Source organism: Eptesicus fuscus, chromosome 3 (assembly GCF_027574615.1).
Source record: "Eptesicus fuscus isolate TK198812 chromosome 3, DD_ASM_mEF_20220401, whole genome shotgun sequence".
Classification (NCBI taxonomy): Eukaryota; Metazoa; Chordata; class Mammalia; order Chiroptera; family Vespertilionidae; genus Eptesicus; species Eptesicus fuscus.
In genome coordinates, this window is record NC_072475.1 from 91,285,628 (window position 1) to 91,299,985 (window position 14,358).

The following is a 14,358-nucleotide window of genomic DNA, read 5'->3' on the forward strand; positions in this document are numbered from 1 at the left end:
CATATAATCACACCTCACCCTGACAAACAACACAAAGATTGTGTTGTTTGTTCTAATAACAAAGGAGGAAGAAGAGAGACGATTTATATTTGCGAAACATGTGAATGTAAACCAGGTCTTCATGTGGGTGAATGTTTCAAAAAATATCACACCATGAAAAATTATAGAGATTAAAATTACTCTTTGAATGTATCAATAATTTGAAATATTAAAAAAAAATCCAAATAAATAAGTTTGTATGAAAAGAAACTCTAGTGTTTCATTCTACTGCCGCGCTTTGTAAAATCTGGGGTATTTAAAAAATTAAATCCCGAGTAGAATAAAGGAATCGAAGAAAAGCAAGTGAGTGCAAAGGGTTAAGTGTCACACATAATCCCCTTGATTATCTCATTCACACTGAGCTTCCAGAGAAACTTTTAGATGCAAGCAAAACAATCAACTTTGGATGCACTTTCTGATCTGTGCCATTTCAGGTTGGACTTTGAGAAAATGTCTTCTTCTCCTCTTCGTTTTGCAGGAAGGCCCTTGGCAGTAAATGTGTTATGTTGTCTCTACCGAACAAGCATATTTTGACGTTCTGTTAGATTATTTTAGGAAGTCTAGCTCTGAAAAACAAAAGCAGCAATAGTATATGTTTTGTTTTGTTTTTCCCATTACAGCACAGTTTGTTGAATATCTGTGATTATGACCACTTGAAAGTAATGGTGATATACCAGAAACCAACAGTTTCAAGTACTGATCCTCCCTTCCCTCATTTAAAAAAGAAAAAAAAAATCTCATTAAGTATCAAATGCTTACCAGGGTAAAAAAATAAATAATTGTTGTAATGGTACTTATGAATAGACTAGAAGCCCAGTGCATGAATTTGTGCACCAGTGGGGTCCCTTGGCCTGGCCTGTGGGATTGGGCCGACACGGCTCTCTGACATCCCCCGGGGGGTCCCGAATTGCAAGAGAGCACAGGCCAGGCTGAGGGACCCCAGCCCAGTGCAGGGTTGGGGAGGGACACAGGAGGTTGACCAGCTTGGGAGGGATTGTGGGAGGGTTCCAGGGCATATCTGGCCCATCCAGCTCAGTCCCGATGGGCCAGACCCCAGAAGCAAGCTAACTTACCAGTCAGAGCATCTGCCCCCCTGGTGGTCAGTGCACATCATAGTGACTGGTTGAGTGACATTAGTATAACAACATATTATGGTTTGATTGGTTGAATGGCTGACCAGGCAACCGGACACTTAGCATATTAGGCTTTTATTATGTACTAGAGGCCTGGTGCATGAAATCTGTGCACTGGCAGGGCAAGGGAGGTCCCTTAGTCTGGCCTGTGCCCTCTCTCAGTCCAGGACCCCTCTCTCCTTACCACCCGCCTGCTTGCTGCTCCTTACCACTTAGCTTGCTGCTCCTTAGCACTGCTGAGGAGGTGGGAAAGGCTCCTGCCACTGCCACTGTGCTTGCCAGACGTGAGCCCGGCTTCTGGCTGAGCAGCGCTCCCCCTGTGGGAGCGCACTGACCACCAGGGGGCAGCTCCTGCATTAAGTATCTGCCCCCCGGTGGTCAGTGAGCATCGTAGCGACCTGTCTTTCCACCGGTCATTCCGCCATTTAGTCAATTTGCATATTAGGTTTTTATTATAGAGGAGAATGAGAGGAAAAAAAGCCTACATTGAGGCTTGTGATGACTATACATTGTACGCTATTAAGAATGAATCTCTGATTATGGCTGCAATCAATGCTGTTTTCTGAGAAGCTTAAAATTTTCTCTTTGAGCTTTGCTTTTTTGGTTATATAATCTCATCTTGCCTATTAAAACAAAGTTAATGTTTAATAGATCTAAATTTCAATAGCTTTAGTGTCTGAATATTATAGCCTCAATACTGAACTCCATTGCATATTATATTACGGGGTCATATAAACTCAAGAAATTTTCAGATAAGTAGACTTTTTTAAAAATAAAAGCTTGTGAAAATGAAAATAGCTGTTCACAAAAAGGAAATCATGTATATATTAATAAGCTATATGTAGGAAACTTATAAAATTAGCAATGGGTAGCCATCCTTTCCTCTGGCAACATAACATAATTCTTATAAAACTAGATATTCTGATTCTAAAAAACAAAGAGAAAATATATTACAGTAACTAATCTCTCTTACTTCCAAATTCAGTAAAAGTTGAAAGGCATTTTGATATATTGTACATGAAATAAGTTTTGAAACTAAGGTTCAAAAAGGTGAAGTGATTTATGCCAGCTTATATAATTTGGTGATAAGGGTAAGACAGAAAGTTAAAATTCCTTGGCCTTGTCTGGTATATTTTCTCCTTACTTTTACTGTCTGTATATATTCCATAGCTTTTGGTTTAGGGTAAAACTACAGGTAAAAAAAACAAGACTTTTGTTTTCTTGAAAGAAGTAATTTGCTTCTAGCTAGCAATAGATGGTGCTTCCTTCCCTTCCCACCCTGGGATATCCTTTATGTACTTCTCTCAGGCAAATAAAAACTTATGCCAGACACAGTGGTACTGGGAGGTGTCCTGCCAGACCATCCTTGTAGCCTAGAAACCAATCTCATTTCTTAAGGTACAAAATCATCCTCCAATTATTTACATCTTCCATTTCCCAGATATATGTTTTGCTAAGAGGGAGTTTAAACCAGATTCCCAGGGTATAATTTAGATCCTACTAAATTAGAAGTTTTGTGAATGAGGCCCAGAAATAAGCCCTTTAAATAAGCACCCCAGATGATTTTGATGAAAAATAAGACTTGAGAATGATTAACTTAGGGGTTGTTACAGATGATAAGGAAAGAGATGACAGGCATGAAAGGACAACAGGGGAAACCATTCATTTTTAAGATTATCCTCCTCATTGGTATATCTATTTGATGAAACAGATAATGAAGAGATCAAAATGGGTGAGGGAAACCATTATTATGAGAGAAAATTTGCCAATTGTGGCTGAACATAAGATCAAACACATGCAAACCAAAAAGTCTTTCAAATTGAAGTGGGACTCCATAGGAAGATGCTGGCATACTGTTACCATTTTCACATATTTCTTCTCACTGCAAAATAGAAGGTAAAACTAATACAAAAAAATAATAATAATTGACATTGCAAATGCTCTAGTGATAAAAAGCAAGATAGTAAAGGAAAATGAGATGCATATGAAGAAGACATTAACTAGTAGGCAGAAGTCATAGATTAGTGCATATTATGCATTGCTATGGACTGAACTGCTGTATTTGGGAAGAATCAATTAACTGAAATGTTCAGAGCTCTACACCAGCCATTTCACCCTGGCTTGGGAATAGTTCACAATATTTGACAGGAATATGGTTTTATCCTTAATATAAAAATTATATTATTCTTCAGAAACAAAAAACCCTCAAATTTAATTCACTGCATTAACACTTTAATAGATGGTATTGATATTCTGACATGGTAAATATAGATAAATTAACATTGAACACCAATGTATCAATCAAATACCTATTTGTCTGATATCCTAGAATGAACATCTAAAATGTTTATTAAGAATCTGTCTTCCCACAGAACAAACCTAATTAGACAGCAAACAATCCACGTTGCTCTCTCCCCTCTCAGATGTGTCACACTAACAGAAGTGAAGAGTAACGGAAATCACCCAGACCTGGCCCTAGAGGAGCCTTCAGAGAGCAGCCAGCTCAGCCATCCGACATCTGACAAATGGAGACGGTAAGGCTGAGACTTGAAGTGACTCTTGTGAAATTCTATAATTGGTCTTTGATTTAAGGTCTACCCCTTGTCTGCCAGATGTTCTCGAGAAACCCTAGTGCTGCACCTTATAAGAAAGGAGACTGGAGAAAATCACACACACTAGTTGAATAATTTTGAAAACCTGAATTTAAAACATTTTAAGCAAATTTCTTTAGCAAGAGTTTTCAAAGAAATTTGCTGGGCCAAAGAAGGTTTAAGTCAACAGATATACATTAGTATATAGGAAGGGGAAATAAGCTTTTTTTATCTCTTAAAAAAAAAAAATGTTTCTATTGATTTCAGAGAGGAAGGGAGAGGGAGAGAGAGAGAGAGACATCAATGATGAGAGAGAATCATTGATCGGCTGCCTCCTGCACACCCCACAATGAGGATAGAGCCTGCAACCCGGGCATGTGCCTTTGACTGGAATCAAACCCGGGACACTTCAGTCTGCAGGCCGACGCTCTATCCCAGGGGTCCTCAAACTTTTTAAACAGGGGGCCAGTTCACTGTCCCTCAGACCATTGGAGGGCCAGACTATCCTATCTAATAAAAGAGAAACATGCAAATTGACCATGCCTCCACTACACCCACAAGCCATACCCACCAGCCAATCAGGAGCGAGTATGCAAATTAACCCAACATATATGGCAGCAGCCACAGAGCTGGAGAGAGAGCAGGAGGCTTGGGTTTCCCCTGGCGATGGAGGAAGCCAAGCTTTCCGCCCACCCTGGCCTCCATTCAAGGCTACAAAGTTTCAATTGTAGAAGATAAATAAATCCCAGATACCAGGGCCTCCACTTGGGTCGCCGGGGGACGTGGCCAGCCTGCAAACCACCACAGGCTCCTCGCCCAGGCTGCACCACACCCCAAGGGAACGCCACCCTGATCTGGGACACCCTTCAGGGCAAACCAGCCGACCCCCACCTGTGCACCAGGCCTCTATTCTATATAATAAAAGAGTAATATGCAAATTGACTATCAATCCAACACAAGATGGCTGCCTCCATGTAGTTAAAGATGGCTGCCCCTATGTGGACACAAGATGGCCACTACAAGATGGCCAGCAGGAGAGGGCAGTTGGGAGGGACCAGGCCTGCAAGGGAGGGCAGTTGTGGGCGATCAGGCCAGGAGGGGAGAGCAGTTGGGGGGGAACAGTCCTACAAGGGAGGACAAGTTGCCAGGGGACTGGGTCTGCAGGGGAGGGCAGTTATGGGTGACCAGGCCAGCAGAGGAGGGAAGTTGGGGTGACTGGGCCTGCAGGGAAGGGCAGTTGGTGGGGGGGGATCTAGGCCTGCAGGGGAGAGCAGTTGGGGGGGACCAGGCCGGCAGGGAAGGGCAGTTATGGGTGACCAGGCCTTCAGGCGACAGCAGTTAGAGGTGACCAGGCTGGCAGGGGAGAAGTTAGGCATCAATCAGGCTGGCAGGGGAGTAGTTAGGGATATTCAGGAAGGCAGGCAGGCAAGCAGTTGGGAGCCATCAGTCCTGGATTGTGAGAGGGATGTCCAACTGCCCGTTTAGGCCCGATCTTATCGATATCAGGCCTAAATGGACAGTTGGACATCCCTCGAGGGGTCCCGGCTGGGCAAAGGGAAACCCCTCCTCCATGCACGAATTTCATGCACCGGGCCTCTAGTAGTTTAAAAAACTATGAACAAATTCCTATGCACACTACACATATCTTATTTTGAAGTAAAAAAAAACCAAAAAACGGCAAAAACACCTACATGCGGCCTTCGGGCCATAGTTTGAGGATACCTGCTCTATCTGCTGAGCCAAACCAACTAGGGCGAGCTTTTTTTTTTTTTTTTTTTTCCTTGAGTTTGGTTTTTCTTGTTACATTATAAACTCCTTTTAAGTGAGGACTATTCATTCCTATAAAACCTAGTAATGTGCTTCAGAAATCTGTTTAAGGTACATTTGTATATTAAACATGTATCCAATCATACAGATGAAACAGAGGTCCAGGTGTCTAAAGAGAAAAAAGAAAAATTAAAAAATGAGAAAATGTCACTTAGTTCCTTTGTCGGCCTACTGGACAAATAAGATGACCCAGCCAACTCAGCCAAGGAATGTGACCCTGTAGCTCCATGTAGTTAGACCACACCCTAGGATACAAACCTGAAGAGAATCCTGCTTGAGACTACTTTCCCTCAATACACTGGAGCAGCATTAATGTGCTTTTTGCATAATGGGAAGGGCCAAATTTTCATTTGTATGCTCATCTCGGGACTTTGACAAAGAATATGAAGAAGTAAAACTCACATTTCCTATCTTTTTATTTACAAATAAAATATTTTAAAATTACTTTGAAAATCACATGTAGTTAATAAAGGTATTAGTGCCCATCCATGGGGTATGCCTTTCCATATTTTAGAAATAATCCACTAAAAAAGGATAAGTCTATTTCAAACAAATTCAGAGGAAAAAATGTCACAATATTGTTGTCTACTGAGCCAAGAATTCAGATGCATGCCCCCTTAAAATCTGGCATATAATAATAATTTATGTTAGAAGCTATTCTACATTTATAAACATTCTCCCCTGAGTATTGACACCTCAATTTTTTTTCAATACAAGTTGCTATTATACATTCAGTATAACATTTGATAAAGTAGTTAATGTGTCCTCACCTTGTACCACTAGGGATAGTCTTATCATTTAAATATATCTTTGAGCAAAAGTGCAAAGCTCGGGATATCAACCTACAATTTCCTAGAAGAGTCTGTGATTGCATGCAAACTATGAATTACATAATTAAATAAATTAATATTTGTTGAACTATTTGTCATTTTTAAAAAATATTCTACCTGATATGAAAAGTTAACATCATTTTAAAGAAAACAATGAAACTACTTACTGATCCATATATAGAAAGAAAATGGCTTCAAAGTGCTTTTCATTGTTTTTTTGTTTGTTTGTTTGTTTACATTTTATCAGCACTAAACCACAGCAGTGTTAAGCTCTACCACCCCCTATTTCCACTTATGCTCTGTATATGTAGCTATGTGGTTATACATATATATCCTATATAATAAAAGTCCAGCAACCAACAGCAGAACGACCAGAACAACCAGTCAACCAGTCACTATGGTGCGAACTGACCACCAGGGGGCAGACGTTCAATGCAGGAGCTGCCCCGGATGGTCAGTGCACTACCACAGTGGGAGTGCCACTCCGCTGATTGGGATGACTGGCTGCTCCTGCTGTGAACCCCAGGCTGACAGGCAGGAACCTGGGCTGCAATTATTGCCTCCTCGACCCATGCTCCTCCTCCTCTCTCCCTGCCACCTCCTCTGGATGCCTGCAGGCTGTGCAGTGCTACCACCAGGCTCGAAGAGCTGATCCTGGAGGCTGGGAGTCAGGTTTATGGCTGCTGCTAGGACTGAGGCTTATTCTGCCATCTCTCAGTGCTATTGTCTGTGGGCCCAGCTCCAACTGGGTCCCCTGGAGAGGCGAGTTCTCCGGCTCCACGGAAGATGCTGGACCAGGGAGCAGCCGCTCAGAGGGCAGCTTGGCTGACCAGGATGAGTGGTGCTCCCACAGCAGACTGATCACAGCAGGCCACGCCCCCCACCAGTACACGAATCCCATGCACCTGCCTCTAGTATGTATACATTTATGAATATGTGAATATATATGTGCATTTATGAATATACACTTACTAGAGGGCCAGTGCATGAAATTCGTGGACCGGTAGGGTCCCAAGGCCTGGCCACTAATCAGGACCAATCTGTGGGGCGATTGGCAAGGCAATTGGGAGTCACCAGTGGCATCTGCCTTGGCCAGCCTGGCACCACCTGCTTGCCAGCAATGCCCCCCGCCACTGCCACTGGTTGCCTCCCTCTGCAGGGCAACCGGTGGGGCAATCAGGGGACCTCTGCTGGCACCTGCCTTGGCTGGCCTAGGGCCTGTGGGTTGGGGGCAGCTCCCATATTGAGTGTCTGCCCCTGGTGAACAGTGTGCATCATAGCGACGGGCAGTTCTGCTGGTCATTCCACTGGTCAGTCAATTTGCATATTAGGCTTTTATTATATACTAGAGTCCCGGTGCACGAAATTTGTGCACAGGGGTTGGGTGTGTCCCTCAGCCCAGCCTACACCCTCTCCAATCTAAGACATCCCTCTCACAATCCAGGACTGCTGGCTCCAACCGCTTGCCTGCCTTCCTGCTTGCCTGCCTGATTGACCCTAACCACTTCTGCCTGCCAGCCTGATCACCCCCTAACCACTCTCCTGCCAGCCTGATCAACGCCTAACTGCTTTCCTACTGGCCTGATTGCCCCTAATTGCCCTCCCCTGCTGGCATGGTCACACCTAATTGCCCTCCCCTGCTGGTCTGGTCACCCCTAACTGTCCTCCCCTGCTGGCCCAGTCACCCCTAACTTACCTCCCTTGCCAGCCTGATCTCCCCTAACTGCCCTCCCCTGCTGGCCCAATTGCCCCAAACAGCCCCTCCCCCGTCAGGCTGGTTGCCTCTTACTGCCCCCTCTGTCAGCCTTGACTCCCTCAACTGTCCCCCTCTGCCAGCCTGATTGCCCCTAACTGCCCCCCCTGCTGTCCTGCTTTTTCAGTCATTTGGTCATCTCTCACTAACCCCCCTTCTGGCCTGGTAGCCCCACACAGCCTGCTTTTTCAGTCGTTTGGTCATCCCTCACTAATGCCCTGCCATCCTCATTGTAGGCAGTCATCTTGTGAGGGTGTGAGGGTCAATTTGCATATTACATCTTTATTGTATAGGTCTAGAGGCCCAGTGCATGAAATCATACATGGGTAGGGTTTCTTGACCTGGTCAGTGATCAGGGCTGATAAGAGGGTCTTGCCGGCCAGGGTAAGAGACCATGGGATATTCGCTGCCTTGGCTAGGGGGAGGGACTGTGGGAGGTTGTCCCACTGGTCCCCCTGATTGAGGCTGATGGGGGGTCCTGCTGGCTGAGGGGAGGGACCATGGGAGGTTGGCCATATGCGGGAGGTTGGTGGTCAGTACCCATCATAGCGACCGATCAACCGGTCGTTCAGTCACTTAGGCTTTTATATAGAGAGAGGATTAAATGGTTGGCCATAAGAAAGAGAATAATTTATTGCTTTGGTAGAACCATTTTACTAGCTGAATATAGGACACAATTAATTGTTTTAAACTCATTAAAAACTACTTCTTAAGTAATTATTACTAAACTAGAGGTCTGGTACACTAATTCGTGCACCATGGGGTCCCTCAGCCTGGCTGACGATCAGAACCATTGAGGCAGAGGGAGGTTGGCTGGGTGGAGGGGCTGTGGACGGTTTGTCAGCCAGGGGGAGGGGCCGCAGGAGGTTCTGATGGGGGCTGATGGGGCTGGCTAGCTGGGGGTAGGGGCCGCAGGAGGTTTGGCTGGCCAGGGATAGGGACTGCAGGAAGTTGGCCAGCAGCCCTAATCAGGGTCATTTGGGGTCTGCCAGCCAGGGAGGGGGACCACAAGAGGTTGGCCACCTGGGCTAGGGACCACAGGAGGTTGGCCGGCCAGGGAGGGTTGGCTGTCGGAGCACACTGATCACCAGGGTGCAGCTCCTGCATTGAGTGTCTGCCCCCTCATGATCAATGCACGTCACAGCAACTGGTCGACTAGTCATTTGGCTGTTCGTTCATTCGGTCGCTTAGTCTTTTATATACATAGATAGATATAATGATTGGGTAAGTTTCTAAAAGGAACTTATTTATAAAACAGGTTTAAAATACACATAGAATAAAATAAATACACATAAATATTTGTTTGTTTCCTGTGGAAATTGGGATAAAAACTACAGGAGTACACTACAATCTCCTGACTTTTGCATCAGCTCAGTAGAGAAGTATGAGTAAATGTAGGTCCCAATTTTAACAAACTTGGCAGTCATCAAATTTGCTTCATTATATTTTAATTTCATTTAAAATGGAAAGCTGTTATGCCAGTGTACAAATGGGGATATCACTTAGAGATTCATCTCAGGAACTGCCCTAGAAGCATGTCTCCTCCCAACTAGCTTTGCTAATTACCTTACCTTCAATTTTTACCTGTCAGCCCTCCTGCAGGAAAGGACTTATTTCTATCCTCCCCTAATCATCTCCTCTTCCAGCACACTCCCTCCCCAAGGAAAGTCGACAAAACCACTTTCGGGAAAACATGTCTAAACTTAAAATAATATATCCACTCTCATAAAGGAAAAGTAGAGTGGATATAGGACTTAGTGTATTTTGATGTGCAGCAGTTTTCATTTATTAGAACTGATAATGGCCATAACAGCAACAGTTTTGAACTAGTGCTTTGAAACATTATTTTATATGTATAAATCTCTTAAATTTGATATTTGGTTTATATTTCATCAATAACTTATTAACCTCACAAAACCCCTTTATTCCCTCATTTATGTTTTATAAATTAAATTTATAATAGTCATCATAAAACATAGTAGTTCATGTGAAGATGTTTCCTTGCATGTTTCCTTCACTTGGTCATCTGGCTTATTTTGAAAGGATAAATCCTGCTCTGTGTCAGGACCAGTGAAGTTGATTATTATGATAGGAATATAGTGCTTTGGGTTATAGAGTAGGGATGGTGGACCTTTGACATTTTTCTTGGGATATCCAGAAAAGTAAGACATTTTAAATGGAGAAAGTAAATGTTAATGATCAATACTGTAACTATATGTAGAATGAATTGGAGGTGCTGGTGTGGGAATCCTATCTAATAAAAGAGTAATATGCAAATTAACCATCACTCCCTACACCCACAAGTCACGCCCACCAGCCACACCCACCAGCCAATCAGGAGCAAATATGCAAATAAACCCAAACAAGATGGCTACAGCCACAGAGAGCAGGAGGGAGGCTTGGGTTTCCCTGGCAATCAAGGAGGCCAAGCTTTCTGCCTGTCCTTGCTGGCCTAAGCCTCCACTCAAGGCTACAAAGTTTTAATGATAGAAGGTAAACGAATCCAAACAGAAATGGCGGCAGCCATGGAGCAGGAAAGAGCTGGAGGCTAGGGTTGCCCCTGGCAATGGAGGAAGCCAAGCTTTCTGCACACCCTGGCTGGCCTAGGCCTCCGCTTAAGGCTACAAAGTTTTAATTAAAGAAGATACATAAATCCCCACAGAAATGGCTGCCGTCAAGGAGCAAGCAAAAGGCTTGGCTCCGCTTCAGGCTACAAAGTTTCAATTGTAGAAGATAAATAAATTCCAGATACCAGGGCCTCTGCTTGAGTCGCCGGGGTGTGTGGCTGGCCTGCAAACCACCACAGGCCCCTTGCCCAGGCCACCCCATGCCCCAAGGGAACTCCCACCCTGATCTGGGACATCCTTCAGGGCAAACCAGCCGGCCCCCACCCGTGCACCAGGCCTCTATCCTATCTAATAAAAGAGTAATATGCAGATTGACCATCACTCCAACACACAAGATGGCTGCCCCCTTGTGGACACAAGATGGCAGCCACAAGATGGCCAGCAGGGGAGGGCACTTGGGAGGGACCAGGCCTGCAAGGGAGGGCAGTTGGGGGTGATCAAGCCTGCAGGGGAGGGCAGTTAGGGGTGACCAAGCCAGCAGAGGAGGGAATTTTGGGGCAACCAGGCCTGCAGGTGAGAGCAGTTAGGGGTGATCAGGCCTGCTATGGAAGGCAGTTAGGAGTAAACTGGCTGGCAGGGGAGCAGTTAAGCATCAAGCTGGCAGGGGAGTGGTTAGGGGGTTATCAGGCTGGCAGGCAGAAGCAGTTAGGGGAAATCAGAAAGGCAGGCAGGTGAGCAGTTGGGAGCCAGCAGTCCTGGATTGTGAGAGGAATGTACAACTGCCCATTTAGGCCTGATCCCACCGGGACAATCCCTCGAGGGTTCCCAGATTGGAGAGGGTGCAGGCTGGGCTGAGGAACAACCCCCTCTCCCATGCACAAATTTCATGCACTGGGCCTCTCGTTGGAAAATAAAGCTTGATACAACTCTAGATTTCCAGGAGGTGAGTCACAAGGGTAAATTAGACTAGTATTTCAAAACATAGTGGGCACATAAATAACATATAGATTTAATGCAGTGGAGTTGCCGTTGCATCGGGTCAGTACTGTATCCATGCATTCATCATTTTGACAAGCACCCCAAGTTAATCTACTCCTGGTGATCCCCATTCAAACTTTGGAGGTACTGTCTCATCATGCTAGGAGTGTGGAGTGGAAACAGTGTTCTTTGGTTATATAGCACAGAAATTGCTAGAGTTGAAGGCAGATACTGGAGAAATCAAAGGTGCTAACAGGCTAGCAACTGGTATTTATTTTCTTTTCATTATTAATGCTTAGAAAAGTCCACTATTAATTTATGACACTAACATTTTCTAATTAAGCAAAAGCAAGGACAAACTGAAACAAAAACAAGAAACATTTCATAAAAATTCACTTTTGTAAATAATCATTGTCAATTGCAATACTTGATTGAAATTATTATATCTAATATTTCATGTATTACTAGAGTGGAAAATGAGTTTGAAAAATGTACTTATATTATACAGGCATCTTACAGTTAGCTTACATAAAATGAACAAATCCATTGTGACTATTCTTAAAATTCATATAGAGGATTAGGCAGAATAAAAATTAAAATGGAGAAAGATTCAAATCAAGCAAAATTTTTCTTATAAACATACATACCCAAAATATGACAGCTATTTCCTATTCTATTTAAACATCAATTCAGAACATATCAATAAACTAAGAGAAGCTTATATTGTTATCATTTAGCAATGCTGAACTAGTTCAGAGTACTAAAATGTCCTGGTAAACAACAGTTATGGTGAAATCCAGAGAAACTTCTTGTTCCAGCCAATAGAGATGTGGAAGGAGAGAGAAATTCAATGTTTGTCACATCAACATTTCAATGCAGAAAAAGGAACATTTTTCAATATATGATGTAAACATAGTACCAATAGAAAAGAACTGCGAGTAAGAACAAGTCATGCTGTCCTATTTCACTCTGCTTTCTTTAGAGGATTAAAAATTCAAATCCGAAGCTTGTTTTCAGTACGGAGAGTCTGGAAGCCTAAAAGTAAATAAATGCATCTTAATTAAGACAAAAAATATTCTAGTGAAAGGGTGGAAATACTACCATTAAGTCCTTAGATCTGAAATATTATTTTCCGATAAGATAGAAACCCCTCTGACCAGGTCTAATGCTCTTATATAAATTTAATTATAAATTATAGAAACTCTTTTATGTGAGTCCAAAGTTCAGTTGATAATGAACTTTTGGTCTAAACGTCTGAACTTGGACACATTCTGGTGGAAAACAGGCACTGAGGAAAGAATTTAAATGACTTGGATGTGAGGAATGAGGCACTGTGTCAAGTTTTTAAATAGTCAAATTACTTCATTGTAGTTCAGTTGCAAAATATTCAAGAGAGGAAAATGGGAGAATTTTCAAAGGAATCAAGACTGGTCTCTAATTTCTGAAGGAGAGAGTTCAATGTCATAATGAACTAAAACTTTTTTTTTAACATAAAAATCATGCTTGTAGAACTAACCACATTTATAAAGTCCAAGATTTTACATCAAAAGATTTCTTTAGAATATAGACAGAGATCAATAGTTTAAGATTAGGCAGCAGATTGCCCCAATATTGCTGAGTACACTTTCAATTAACAATAATTAAATGTAATTATACAGAAATTATTTGGTTTGAAGACTGATCTTTCCTATAGTCTAGATCTTTATTTTATAAGCCACTGTTTAAGGCAACAACAAATTCACCTCTATTGACAAGTTTGTCGCGTTGTCTTCACATTTCCCATGCTTACTAAATATACCTGATAATCACTACTCTAGTATTACAATGCTATGGAAGCACACATTTAATGATAGTTAAGAGTAGCAATTAACATACTCAGGACCACGAAATCATCAATAGAAAGAACAACGATGCCAGCTTCATCTCTTATTGGACAAATAGGTGTTGTATAATGCAGTGCCATCTGTCTTTATAAAAGATATTTTTATGTCAAATCAGAATGTAATAGTTTTGTTTAATAATGCATACTATGACATCATAAGGTACTTCAGCTCTAACCATATGAGTCCTAGCTATAATCTTGAAATCCGTTTTTCCCCTCTTTCTGTTTATTTGATCCAAATAAAGACTTGTTTGCTATTGTTTTCAGGAGCCTATTACCTAACAAGGACCAGTATTACGCATTTACTCATCTGATTCTGAAGGTATTATCACATGTGCCAATACAAATAAAGGAGGACTTCAGACAAGCTTCAGTAATATTGGGGAAAAAAAAGTAGTATTTCTGATTCTTGCCAGCCTGCATACTTAATTTTGCTCATTATAAATACTATGTGTAACAGTTTATCACACCAAATTGCAGTTAGTGTTTATCCACAGTTTTAAAATTTATACAGTTGGCTCTCTAAAGAATTTTATAATTAAAGATTTCCACAGATTTTTATTTCTTAGATACATGTGTCCCAGCTGGTTTTAGGAATTGGGCCATTACACTGCTTGTGAGGAAAGTGTCAGGAACCAATATGAATTCGCTGTGTGGGCCAGCAAGCAGAATTAATCAAATTGGAAACATACATAGAATTTACAGACACAGCTGTCAGAAAGGAATCGTAGGTAATAAGCATTCACTCAGGATTAGAC

General features: G+C 42.5%; 1 long non-coding RNA gene across 1 annotated transcript; it reads right to left on the reverse strand.

Moving 5' to 3' along the window:
• Positions 1 to 276: 276 nt before the first annotated feature.
• On the reverse strand, positions 277 to 13,675 carry LOC129148040 (uncharacterized). Its single transcript, XR_008555232.1, has 3 exons — positions 13,594 to 13,675; positions 12,638 to 12,753; positions 277 to 551 (listed from the first exon to the last, which is right to left on the reverse strand). It is a non-coding gene; the product is annotated as an uncharacterized LOC129148040 (long non-coding RNA).
• Between the last annotated feature and the right edge of the window lie 683 nt (positions 13,676 to 14,358).